The 13,774-nt window shown below is 48.3% G+C and overlaps 1 pseudogene; it reads left to right on the plus strand.

The window, feature by feature from the left end:
* The first annotated feature begins 1,945 nt into the window (after positions 1-1,945).
* Positions 1,946-7,862, plus strand: LOC123429813 (annotated as a pseudogene).
* Positions 7,863-13,774: the final 5,912 nt, after the last annotated feature.

The raw sequence follows: 13,774 nt of genomic DNA on the forward strand, positions 1-13,774 counted from the left end.
TAACACGAGCTAGCAAATTTCGGAGGTTATCGAAGATCTTCATCACTCTGTTCTCGATATTCACCTTACATCCATTCTCGTCAAGCTTCCCAATAGAGATGACGTTGTTACGAAGCTGTGGGATGTAGTACACTCCGGTGAGTATGCCATGTTCGCCTATGAGACCCTCCCGCAAATCTCCACAGCTGAACCATCACCGAACTTGACCGAGCCTTCAACATCGTATTCCAGCTCAAGGAATTTCTCCTTGCACCCCGTCATGTGGTTACTGACACCCGTGTCAAGACACCACGACACGTTCTAATCAAGGGATAACTTCGGTGTCACTTTCTTCTCATGAAGTAGCACCTTCCGGCTTGGGTTCACAACCACCGTTTTAGCGAGATCACAAACTTCGCACAGCAGAAGACCTGGACCTTCCTCTTCCTGCTTTGACAAATTTCCCTTGATCTCCCGCTTTTTAGGCTTCGGACAATCCTTTGCATAGTGACCCATCTCGTTGCAGTTATAGCACTTAGCCTCGGATAAATCCAAGTTTTGTGGCTTCCGCCCTTTAGATTGGTCCGCCTTACCACGACCTTGTGGCTTGCCTTTTCCTTTGCCATTTCCGGTTTGTCCGTCGCGCTTCACGTTGCTTGAGCCTTCGCCACCATCACGCCTTCCTTTGCTACTTGGGGCCTCCCAATCTGCGCGGGAGTACATGAGTTGGTCACTACCTCCTCCTTTGCCTTTCTGATAGCCACGAGCATTCTCTTCCCATGTCCGCAGGCGTCCGATCGCCTCCATTATGGTCATGTCGTCGATGTCGTAAAGCTGCTCGAGCCTGCCGATGATGTACATGAATTTATCAGTCACATAACTGAAAAATTTCTCCACAATCTTGGTCTCATCGAGCTTTGCACCAAGCGTGCGGATCTCTCCCACCAAAGTAGTAAGACGCATGGCATAGTCGTTCACCGATTCAATTTCCTCCATCTGCAACTTGTGAAATTAGTGCTTCAGCACTTGTGCCCGAGCCTTGGTGACACGAGCTTCTCCGATCCTCATCTCCTTGAGTGCGTTCCACTCCTCTCTTGCCGTCTCGAACTCCCCCAATGTCATCAGCATGGAATCCGGCATGGACTGGGCTATGGCGGCCATGGCACCTTCGTCGGACTCATCATTGACGTCGTCGTCCGAGATTACCTACCACACTCCATAGTTGGCGTCGGTGAGCATCGGGTACTGGATGGGGATGTTGTGATGTGCCTTGACGTTCGCGCCGCTCGTTCCTCCACCACTGGTTGCTGACTCGACGCCTTTCTTCACCTTGTCGCCGTTCTTGTTCGCCTTGGCACCACCCTTGCCAGACTTGACCGACTCAGCCTCGTTGTCCGTCATCGTAGATCGTAGATCGCCGAGGCTCTGGATACCAATTGTTGGCTTTTGAACGTGCGTATGCAGCCGTACAGGCGTGCCTAAGCGATTCTTGCTTCGGCCGGCTACTTGACGGAACTTGCGTAACTAGCAACACGAATAAAACTGATCGATAGATTTGATGGCTAAAGGCCCGTGTCGAGCCTTTGCTTTGTATTGCTTTTCATTTTTCTGGTGTTACAAGCACCACCCCTAGGGTGCCTTTTATACACATCCACAAGGGACTATGGAAATAGACTAGGACTAGGTATCCTAATACTAGTAGGACTCGGTTTGGTTTTTTCCTAATCCTATGTGTATAGGGCAACGTGATTAACTCACAGCTACTGGATCAGGATTAGGCACCTAATTGCTTGTCCTATTCGAACTCCGATTGCATCTACGCTAGACATCTTGCCTGTTGCATGAAGTTGTTACATATCGTGCATATATATTACAGTATAAGAAAGAAGAAATTGTTAGGTTACTATGTCGTGCTATAAGTTGTCGCGCGCTAGCTGCAACTACACAGCAAAGTTCGTAAACCAAGATGAAGAAGCTTGTTGTGCTCTCGGTTCTGGTCCTGCTTTCTCTCGTCGTCGTCTCCTCCGCTGAGGAATTCGATTTCTTCTACCTTGTTCCGCAAGTTAGTAACAATAGTAATAATCGATGATCAAGTTCCAATCTGTAGAACCCATTTTGCACAGAAGTTAATATGCATATTGTAATGTTAAAGTTGTCTGATTCCTTCGGGAAAAGCGATGAACCTTACGATGATCATCGTCTTGTTTCTCGACGTTTGTATGTTTTATTTCAGTGGCCTGGATCGTTCTGTGACACGAAGACGGGGTGGTGTTTCCCGGGCACCGGCAAGCCGGTGACGGACTTCGGCATCCACGGGATGTGGCCCAACTATTCCAAGTGCAAGACCCAAGGCGTGCTCGACGGCGTCATAGAGATGGTGACCAAGGGGAAGAAGAAGTGCCGGCCTGAGTTCGGCATCCACGGGATGTGGCCCCTACAGCTCTGGGAGAAAGGACCTGCTGAAGGAGATGGACGCCAACTGGCCGGCGCTCGCGTGCAAGGGCGGGAAGAGCATCCAGTTCTAGACCCACGAGTGGGAGAAGTGTTGAATATGTATTTTAGGCACGTATATTTGTATAGGCCAGCCCACCTCCTAACCATGTATAGTTGAGGTAGAGGCCCACATTATACTCTATGTATATGTGCCATTGCACCCAATCAATGACATTGAGAGTTGCATTGCCAAGACCCTTCTCTACATAGTATCATACCTCTTGATCCTACCCTAATCCCAGCCACCGCTGCTACCGCTGCGTATCATCTCCAAGCCGTCGCTGCCGCCGCCGTCGCTGCCCTAACCCTAGCCACCACCGCCGCCACTGCGATCCCTCTCCACGCTGCAGCCGCCACCGCCGTTGCTGCCCACCACCACCACGCCCTGCCGCCGCCGCCGTCCCTTGTCGTGTCCCATCTGCTTCTGCTCCCTCTCCCACTCTCGGCTACCACCGTCGTCACTGCATCTAGCGTCGCCGCTGCATGCCATGCCAACCCGCCACTCCCCTCCCCATCGCGCCCCACCATCGCCGCCGCCATGGAATCTCCGGGATCCGTCTCCACCAATAGAACCAACCCGTTTGCCGGTCCCTCCCCCTCTGCCGACGCCATCCGTGATCTCAACATCGAAGGCTCTGTTCCCATCCGCCTCGACTCCTCCACCTCCTCGTACTACGGGCAGAAGACCTACTTCAACCTTATCTTCAGCGAGTATTTACTCACCGAACACATCCATGGCTCCATCGACAACGAGTTCATGAATGGCGATCCGGAGTTGTCCGCCATCGAGGCTACTCTCATCCGATGGTTTTACCAAACCGTTTTGAAGGACATCTTCCACACAGTCGTCACTGACGGCGATGACGCTTGCACTGTGTGGACCAAGATCAACGCGCTCTTCACCGACAACAATTTTAGCGCCATGTCTTCTTGCAGCAAGAGTTCTTCGGGTGCCATCGGGATGACTCCTCCATCGATGACAACTGCATGTGGTTGAAGATGCTCGCCGATGAGCTTCGTGACAACATGCCAAAATCTCTGACGAGCTCATGTTGAGCACCCTCACCGTCGGCCTCAACGAGGTCTTCGACTACGCCCCCTCTAACCTCATTTGTTGACGGAACCCACCTTTCAGGTTGTCGTCGCCTACCTGAAACTTGAGTTATGTTGGATGAAGAAGGCTAAGCAGCAGGTGCAACACACCGCTCTCACCGCCGGCACAACCCGCGGTGGAGCTAGTCTTCCGGCACCTGTGCCACCGCACCCGCGGCCTCCCCCGTCGCCCGGTTTTTTCCAACTACCCGTCGTGCCTCCCGCCGCCCCCGCGCCTCCACAACACCATCAACAGCAGGTCGGAGTCCGGTGTAACCGGCACCGAGGTGTTGGCCGCCACCAACAGTAGTTGCCGAAGCAAGGGAACTGGGGTATCGCGCCTCTCGCAGCCATCCCCGCCCTGGACCGCCGGTCCAAACCCTTGGACGGGCGTCGTGCATACCTATAACATGCCCGTCCCAAGGGCCTCTATGTGAGGTCTCATTGGCCCTGCTCCCGCGGGCCACCATGCCTTCTTTGGCACCGCCACCTAGCTAGCTGGAGCCGGCTACACCGCATCGTCCGACCCATCCTTTGCTGGCGGTTACGGGCTGTCAGCCACGACGCAGCCCTATGGGGCCCTCACACCGCCGCAGGTACTGCTGCCATGGGACCCCTCAATCCTTGCTGCCTTGCACTCGGCCCCGTCACATAGTGCGTACAGCGGTGGAGGCGACTGGTACATGGACTCAGGTCCTACCGCGCACATGATACCTGATCCCGGTAACCTCATTTCCTCCACCCCTTTCAACACTCCCACCCGTATCACCGTAGGCAATGGTTCTTCCTTACCTATTAATCTTGTTGGTCACTAATTGTCCGTCCAACTCCACACCTATCAACATGTCTAATTTTCTAGTTTCTCCAGAATTAGTGTCTAATCTCGTTTCCGTTCGTTTCCTCGCTCGTGAAAATCCTCTTACCGTTGAATTTGACGCCATTGGTTTCTCTGTGAACGTCTGCCATACTCGGATGGTACTCCACCGATGTGACAGTCCGGAGGACCTCTACCCTGTGCTCGCCGGCGTCGACCTCAGAAATGCTCGCTTGGGCCACCCTAGCCAAGCCGTCCTTCGTCAAATTCTTAGGAGCTTTTCTTTTTCATGTAATAAGTTGGACGGTGCTTCTTGCAAGGCTTGCCGTCTCGGCAAGCATGTTCGCCTTCCCTTTAGCGAGTGAACAACTATATCTACCTTTCTGTTTCAGTTACTTCATAGTGATGTTTGGACATCACCCGTTGCAAGTAATACAGGCTACCTCTACTATTTGGTGATTTTAGTTGATTATTCTCATTATGTGTGGAAGTTTCCTCTTTGTCGCAAGTCTGATGCTCTCACCACAATCACTACCTTTTATTCCTATGTCACCATGCAGTTTGGTCGCCCCATACTTGCCCTCTAAACCGATAACGGTAAATAGTTTGATAATGTCACCCTTCGCACTATCTTAACTTCTCACGGCACCATCTTCCGTCTAACCTGCCACTACACCTCCCTACAGAACGGCCTTGCCGAGTGCATCCTATGCTCTCTCAATGACTGCGTCTGTACGTTATTGTTTCACTCTAACATACCACCCAGGTTCTAGCCTGATGCCCTCGCCACTGCCACATTACTCCTTAACATCCGTCCATCTTGCACTCGGTAGAACTGCACTCCTCACCATCTCCTCTTTGGTGCGCCCCCATCTTATGACGGTCTTCACTTCTTCGGGTGTCTCTGCTATCCTAGCACAGCGTCCACCACCCCTCACAAACTCGCCCCATGATCCCTTCCGTGTGTTTTTCTCAGCTATCCCTCCAACACCAAAAGTTACCAGTGCTATGGCCCTCTTACTCACCGCGTGTACACTTCGAGGCACGTGTATTTTGTAGAGACGGTGTTTCCTTTCTTTGAGGTACCTCCATCGGCAGCTCCCTCGCCTACACTGGCGTCTAGCGCATCTTCTTGCTGCTGCGACATCGACACCTCGTAGCGGAGGTCTGCGGCCACCATCGACCGACACCAACTCCTGGCGCCCGCCGCCACCCAGCTGGCGACTCCCTCCCCTGAGGTCGAGTCTACCTCTGCCTCCCCGCAGTTACACCAGCTGGTTCTACGGCCAGCCACCCCGCGACGGGCTCGACCTCAGCGCCCGTCGCCAAGTGTGTCCCGGCACCGGCTCCGCCTTCTCGCATGATGACCCGCGCCCATACGGGTGCGTTTTGCCTGAGCACACGTTATCCATCGAATGCGTACGCTTGCACGGCCTTGACATGGGCACCATCACCTATACCCTCCTCCGCACGTGAGGCCCTTCCGGGTCCTCATTGGCTTGCGACGATGTAGGAGGAGTTTGACGCCTTACAACGCAATTGCACGTGGCATCTTGTCCCGCGACCCCCTCATGCCAACGTCATCACTAGGAAATGGGTGTTTCATCACAAGACCCTCCCCGATGGTTCCCTTGAGCGCTACAAAGCTCGATGGGTCATGCGTGGATTCTGGCAACGTGACGGCGTGGACTTCAACGACACGTTCGCCCTGGTTGTCAAACCGAGCACTATCCATATGGTGCTCCAGTTGGCGGTCTCTCGAGCTCGACCAGTGCATCAGTTGGACGTTTCCATCGCCTTTCTGCATGGAGATCTCTCCGAGCAGGTGTTCTGTCAGCAGCCCACTGGCTTCGTCGACGCTAATCACCCTGATCATGTGTGCCTGCTTTCTCGCTCCTTGTACGGGTTGAAGCAGGCGCCACGGGTTTGGTACCAGCGGATCGCTACCTTCCTGTAGACCCTTGGATTCCGGTCCACACACTCTGACACTTCTCTCTTCGTGTACCATCAGGGAGCTTCCATCGCATATCTGCTGCTCTACATTGACGACATCATTCTCACGGCATCTACTCCCGAGCTCCTTCTGCGGGTCACTGCTCGTCTCCGTGATGAGTTTGCTCTTAAGGACTTGGGGCCTTTGCACTACTACCTTGGCATGGAGGTGGTTCACCGATAGGATGATTTCTTCTTGCACCAGCAGTGGTATGCTCACGAGCTTCTCAATCATGCCGGCATGCTTAACTACAGGACAACACCTACGCCTATTGACCCGAAGGCTAAGGTATCTTCCACGGAGGGCTCTCTCACTTCCGATGCGGCCCTATACACCTCCATCGTCGATGCTCTACAGTACTTCACCCTTACGTGCCCAGATTTGCAGTACACCGTTCAGCAGGTCTTCCTTCACATGCACTCTCCTCGTTACTCTCATTGGACCTTGGTGAAACGTATACTTCGTTACAAACGTGGAACCATGTCCTTGGGACTCACCCTGAATGGCCTCCGCCTCCACAGATCTCGTTTCGTACTTTGATGCAGACTGGGTGGGCTGCCTGGACACACGGTGTTCTTCGTCAGGCTACTGCGTCTACCTTGGTCCTTCGCTGATCTCTTGGTCATCCAAGCAACAGTCAATAGTTTCCCGCTCGAGTGCAGAGGTTGTGTATTGGGTTGTGGCTAACGCTGTTGTTGAGTGCTCCTGGCATCGACACCTCCTTCAGGAGCTCCTTTGTGGTGTTCACAAGGCTACGCTTGTCTTTTGTGACAATGTCAGTGTCGTCTACCTCTCGGCCAATCGGTGCATTATCGTCCTACCAAACATATTGAGCTCGACATTCACTTCGTCCGAGAATAGGTGTCTCTTGGACGCATTCGATTTCTTCATGTTCCAACGTCACAACAGTTCGCCGATGTGATGACTAAGGGCCTCCCTACTTCTGTCTTTGAGGAGTTCTGGTCCAGTCTGTACGTCTCCGGCGACGCTTCGACTACGGAGGGGTGTTGACTATGTATTTTGTGCACGAATATTTGTATAGGAAAGCCCACCTCCTAACCATGTATAATTGAGGTAGAGGCCCACATTATACTCTATATATATGTGCCATTGCACCCAACCAATGACATTGAGAGTTGCATTGCCAAAACCCTTATCTACAAGAAGCACGACACCCGCTTCGGTCTCGGCTAACACGGCTACTTCGCGGCGGTGCTCGGGCTCAAGGCCCATCACAACCTCACTGCCATCCTCGCCGATGCCAGGATTGTGTCGTTCGACAGCGAGACCTACTTCCTCATTGACATCAATGACACCATCAAGAAAGGGGTCGGGTTCATGACAAAACTGGAGAGCAACCAGGGCATCACTGACGAGGCGCAGCTATACCGGGTGTACCATTGTGTCGACCGCTAAGGGAAGAACCTCATCAACTGCTCGGTGCCAATGCAGGGCAACTGCAAAGACAGGGTCCAGCTGCCGGCCTTCTGATTAATTTGAATTCTAGATCAACATCGTTCATCGGGGTGTGGTGTGGCGGCGGATTGGCTAGACACGCGGCTGGATTATGTGATGGATGTACCATTGTGTTTATGTTTGTTATTGGTTCGAGTTTGTTATTGTGTCGCATGGAGTAACAAGCTTTAGCTGTATTTTAGAAAAACAGTTCTACTATTAGTTCATCGAATGACGACCTATAGTCTTGGGGTGAGTAGCTCCTGTGTGTCACATTTGATGTGAATTGGACAGAAATCGACCTCGTTCATAAGAATAGATCACGTGCGTCGTTTTTAATGACAATAATAGCCCCTATGCGATCTGGTGGGTAAAACGAGGAAAACGGCCATCAACAGGGAGTGCGGTTATTCTAAAGGAGGGGTTAAACTTATCAGTGCAACTAATGATGGGTCCCACTTGGCACTCCATGTTAACGTTTCCTAGTGACTTAACCTGTCTTTCTCCCTTCTCCCCTGCTCCCTTCTTCGTTCTCGACAGCAGCGGTGGAGCTTTCGTTCTGGGCTATGTCGTCAGTGGAGCTTTCTTTCAAAGTCGCGGCGGCGTGTGTGGTGGGTGTATTCGGCACCCTACTTAACCTCCTTTCCAAATTAGATCCGACCAAGTGGGTGGGCTCTATTTTCAACGGGATCCAAATTGTGGTGGGGGCGGTGGCGTTGGACTACCTGAACTAGATGGACTCTCCTAAGACTAGGCAATGTGCACCCTTTCCAACCTATGTGATGTGTGCCTCATCTATTTCCGTTGCCTCACACTGCCCCCCATTGACAAACAGGGGCTATGGTGCTCGAACATTCGAATTCATTATTGATTATTTTTCATCTAAGCCGAAGCTAGTTGATGGTAGTGTGCGGGACATAGAAAGAGATATAATTGAGAAATGGGAGGTTCATTATGTAGAGATTGATCCACAAGAAATGCAGAGCATGGAAGACAGGGTCGTGAAGAATGTGGTCGAGAAAATTGGGGGAGTATTTTTTGGGGCTTAGAGCAAGAGGTAGCATTGTTACATTTTCATAATTGGAAGGGTGCATATGTGAGAATTTAGAATGGTGAAGAGATGGTTGATGAAATCGATTGGCAAGATGGTTGAGTAAGGAAACGGACTACATTTCTTGCGGAGCCCGTTGAGCTGAAATCAGATTCTAAGGTTGGATATGTGCTATCAAAGTTGGCTTCAGAGATGGTAGATGATGATTGGGCTTCACAGAGACACATAACGTCCATATGTATGGGTGAAGTGACAGTAATAGAGGGGGTTAATGCAAATGCACAAGAGGCCTGTGATGGTGCTACAATGGTTATCTCTGTTGATTGCAATTCGGTGGAATTAGAAGACACTACTGATTTGGTCATTGCACCAATGGTTGACATTGAGATGACCAAAAAAATTGTCATCCCAGTAGATGATCAAGATAAAAAAAGAGGGATAAATCGAGTTTGCCTAGTAATGCTAACATAGATGCATGTGAATATATGGATGAACAACTGATGAAAGATGTTGCAGATGATGTAGATGATGCACAAGATGATGAGCTTCTAAATGTCTATGATGAAGAAAATCATGTTATTGTAGTAAGGAAGATGTTCCCAAACATGATTGAGTTTAGAATGTGTTTGAAGACTTATGCAGTCAAACATGAGTTTGATGCTAAGACTGTGTGGACTGATAGGAAGAAGTTTTATACGAAGTGCAGAGGTTTTGATGAAAGCATCAAGCCTTGCAAGCATTACATATAGGTTGACTTCAACCAGATGGAAGTACCATCAGGGTTAATCAAATCCCACATCAACATACTTGTATTACAAGTTCACAAAAAGTATCAACCATGACATCGCAGCTTTGGATTGCAGAAAAGATAACTCATGATTTAGCGAAGAAACCAAACACCAGTGCAAAGAAACTTAAAGTAGACTTGGAAAAGCAGTACCCAATAAAGGTGAAGTATACCACATTGTGGAAGGCAAAACAAAGGGTAATGAAACAATTATACGGTGATTGGCAAATACATTTAGGATGCTTTATAACTTCAAAGCAGAGGTGGACAAGAGATCACGTGGTAGTGTTGTGGACGTAGATACTGTTGGGGAACGTTGCATGGGAAAAAAATTCCTACGCACACGAAGACCTATCATTGTGATGTCCATCTACGAGAGGAGATTTGGATCTATGTACCCTTGTAGATTGCACAACAGGAAGCGTTAAGAAACGCTGTTGCTGTAGTGGATCGTTTTCACGTCCCTCGAACTGCCTCACGAACCATCCCGCGATCCGTCTCACGATCCGTCCCGCGATCCGTCCCACGAACTGTCTCGCGATCCGTCTCATGATCCCTTCCGATCTAGTGCTGAACAGACGGCACCTCCGCGTTCACCACACATACAGATCGATGACGATATCCACCTTCTTGATCCAGCAAGAGGGGCCGGAGAGGTAGAAGAGTTCTCCGGCAGCGTGACGGTGCTCCGTTGGTGGTGATGATCTAATCCTGCAGGGCTCCGCCCGAGCTTCTCAGAAATACGATCTAGAGGAAGAACTATGGTGTCCAGATCAGAGTTGCACGTGGAAAAAAGTTGTGTCAAATCAGCCCTAAATCAGCACTATATATAGGAAGAAGGGAGGGGAAGAGGCAGCCTCAAAACCTCAAGGTTTGGCCGAAACTCTTTCCACCTTGTGTTTTTTCCTTCCCACTTGGAGTAGGATTCCACCTTCCTACTTGGAAACTCTTTCCACCTTGTGTTTTTTCCTTCTCAAACCTTATGGGCCTTAGTGGGAACTTATTCCAGCCCACTAGGGGCTGGTTTATCTCTTCCCATAGCCCATGAGACCCCTTGGGGCGTGACACCCCTCTCTATGGTCCCCGGCACCCCTCCCGGCACTCCCGGAACACTACCGATGAGCCCAAAACTTTTCTGGTGACCAAAACAGGACTTCCTATATATTAATCTTTACCTCCAGACCATTCCGGAGCTCTTCGTGACGTCCTGGATCTCATCCGGGACTCCGAACAACTTTCGGTTACCAACACCTATAACTCAACTATACCGAACCATCATCGAACCTTAAGTGTGGAGACCGTGCGGGTTCGAGAACTATGTAGACATGCCCCGAGGTACTCCTCGGTCAATATCCAATAGCGGGACCTGGATGCCCATATTGGATCCTACATATTCTCCGAAGATCTTATCGTTTGAACCTCAGTGTCAAGGATTCATATAATCTCGTATGTCATTCCCTTTGTCCTTTGGTATGTTACTTGCCCGAGATTTGATCATCGGTATCCGCATACCTATTTCAATCTCATTACCGGCAAGTCTCTATACTCGTTCTGTAATACAAGATCCCGTGACTTACACTTAGTCACATTGCTTGCAAGGCTTGTGTGTGATGTTGTATTACCGAGTGGGCCCCGAGATACCTCTCCGTCACACGGAGTGACAAATCCCAGTCTTGATCCATACTAACTCAACGGACACCTTCGGAGATAGTTGTAGAACACCTTTATAGTCACCCAATTACGTTGTGACATTTGATGCACACAAGGTATTCCTTCGGTGCCAGTGAGTTATATGATCTCATGGTCATAGGAACAAATACTTGACACGCAGAAAACAATATATAGCAATAAAATGCCACGATCAATATGCTACGTATATAATTTGGGTCTTGTCCATCACATGATTCTCCTAATGATGTGATCCCATTATCAAGTGACAACACTTGCCTATGGCCAGGAAACCATGACCATCTTTGATCAATGAACTAGTCAACTAGAGGCTCACTAGGGACAGTGTGTTCTCTTTGTATCCACACATGTATTTGAGTTTCCAATCAATACAATTCTAGCATGGATAATAACGATTGTTATGAACAAGGAAATATAATAATAACTAATTTATTATTGCCTCTAGGGCATATTTCCAACAGTCTCCCACTTGCACTAGAGTCAATAATCTAGTTCACATCACCATGTGATTTTAACGAATCCAACACCCTTATATATAGTTCTGGGGTGTGATCACGTCTTGCTCGTGAGAGATGTTTCAGTCAACGGTTCTGAATCTTTCAGATTCGTGTGTGCTTTACAAATCTTTATGTCATCTTATAGATGTTTCTACTACGTGCTATTCGGAAATACTCCAAATATCTACTCTACTATACGAATCCGTTTTACTACTCATAGCTATTCGGATTAGTGTCAAAGCTTGCATCAACGTAACCCTTTCTCACGAACTCTTTAACCACCTCCATAATCGAGAAAAATTACTTAGTCCATTAGTTACTAAGGATAACTTTGACCGTTGTTCAGTGATTCAATCCTGGATCACTCTCTGTACCTCTTAACAGACTTGTGGCAAGGCACACATCAGGTGCAGTACACATCATAGCATACTGTAGAGTCTAAGGCTAAGGCATAGGGGACGACCTTCGTCCTTTCTCTTTCTTCTGCCGTGGTCGGGATTTTGAGTATTACTCAAATTCACACCTTACAACACAGCCAAGAACTCCTTCTTTGCTGATCTATTTTGAACTCCTTCAAAAACTTGTCAAGGCATGCATTTCATTTGGAAGTTCTATTTAGCATTTTGATCTATCTCCATAGATCTTGATGCGCAATGTTCAAGTAGCTCTATCCAGGTCTTCCTTTGAAAAACCCCTTTCAAACAACCTTTATGCTGTACAGAAATTCTACATTACTTCCGATCAACAATATGTCAACCACATATACTTATCAGAAATTTTATAGTGCTCCTAGTCACTTCTTTGGAAATACAAGTTTCTCATAAACCCAAAAGCTTTGATCATCTCTCACACCCTGCTTTTGCTATCACTTGTCTGTATTGTGAAATTCTGAGCTTGTTATAACTTTTTCAAAAACTAATGTGTGAATGCCATGTTTGACATTATATGCTTGTATGCTTGACCATGTGGAGATAAAACCCTAAATTCTTTTTGTATAACAATGATTTCCAAAAACCATTGCTTATTTCTGATCAAGGTAAAACCCAACCTTAAGTTGCACTACATGCCCTTGAGAGCAAGCAGTGCCTCTACTCATAGTTGGTAATCTGATTTTAACCTATCTCTATATTTCAAAACCACAAAAATAATTATTTTTGTAATTATTTTCCTAATTAAATAACATGTCCATTTTTGAAGCTAGAATTGGTATTCCAACATGGAAAAAATACTTTTCTGCCTTAGAAATTCTGATTAAATTTGGAGATGATCAGAAGGACATATATTTTCCATATATAGGATTTTCAACCCCATTTTTATTATATTTACTAAATAAAATTATGAAAGCTATTTTTGTATGTTTTGGCATTTTGAAATATTTCCAAAGGAAATATTCTCAATAAATTCCTAGAAAATTTCAGCAATATCCCTGAGCTCTAATTGGTGTCCACATAAAGTTTCACCCTGATCAAAGGTGAATAAGGACCCCAAATAACCCAAAAACCCTTCTTGTCCAGAATCAAGTTAGAGCAACTCTACATGGCAAAGTTTGTCTAGTGATGCTAAAATTTTGCAGGAGTGCCTAATACTTCAAATGAGGGTTCCACACCAAAAATGGGATTTGTGGGACTTAGTTTGCCCACACTCCCTTTGGAAGCGACATATGTGGTCATATTGGAGTGTTTTCAAGTTTACAAAGCTAAACTTGTCCTTTGGAGCTCAAATTTGGTGGAACCCCATGGTTTACCACCAAACCCTAACCTGTTAAGTTGCAGCACCAGTGGTGGGGTGCAACCCCCTTAACCCACTGTCGAACACCTTCTGACAGATAGGAAAAAGGCACCTTAGCCGCAGCTAAACCAAACCCCTTTCCTTCAAACTCATAGATTGAGTGGCCAGCATTTGTGTCTAACCCCACTCAACAGGC

Source organism: Hordeum vulgare, chromosome 2H (assembly GCF_904849725.1).
Source record: "Hordeum vulgare subsp. vulgare chromosome 2H, MorexV3_pseudomolecules_assembly, whole genome shotgun sequence".
Lineage (NCBI taxonomy): Eukaryota > Viridiplantae > Streptophyta > Magnoliopsida > Poales > Poaceae > Hordeum > Hordeum vulgare.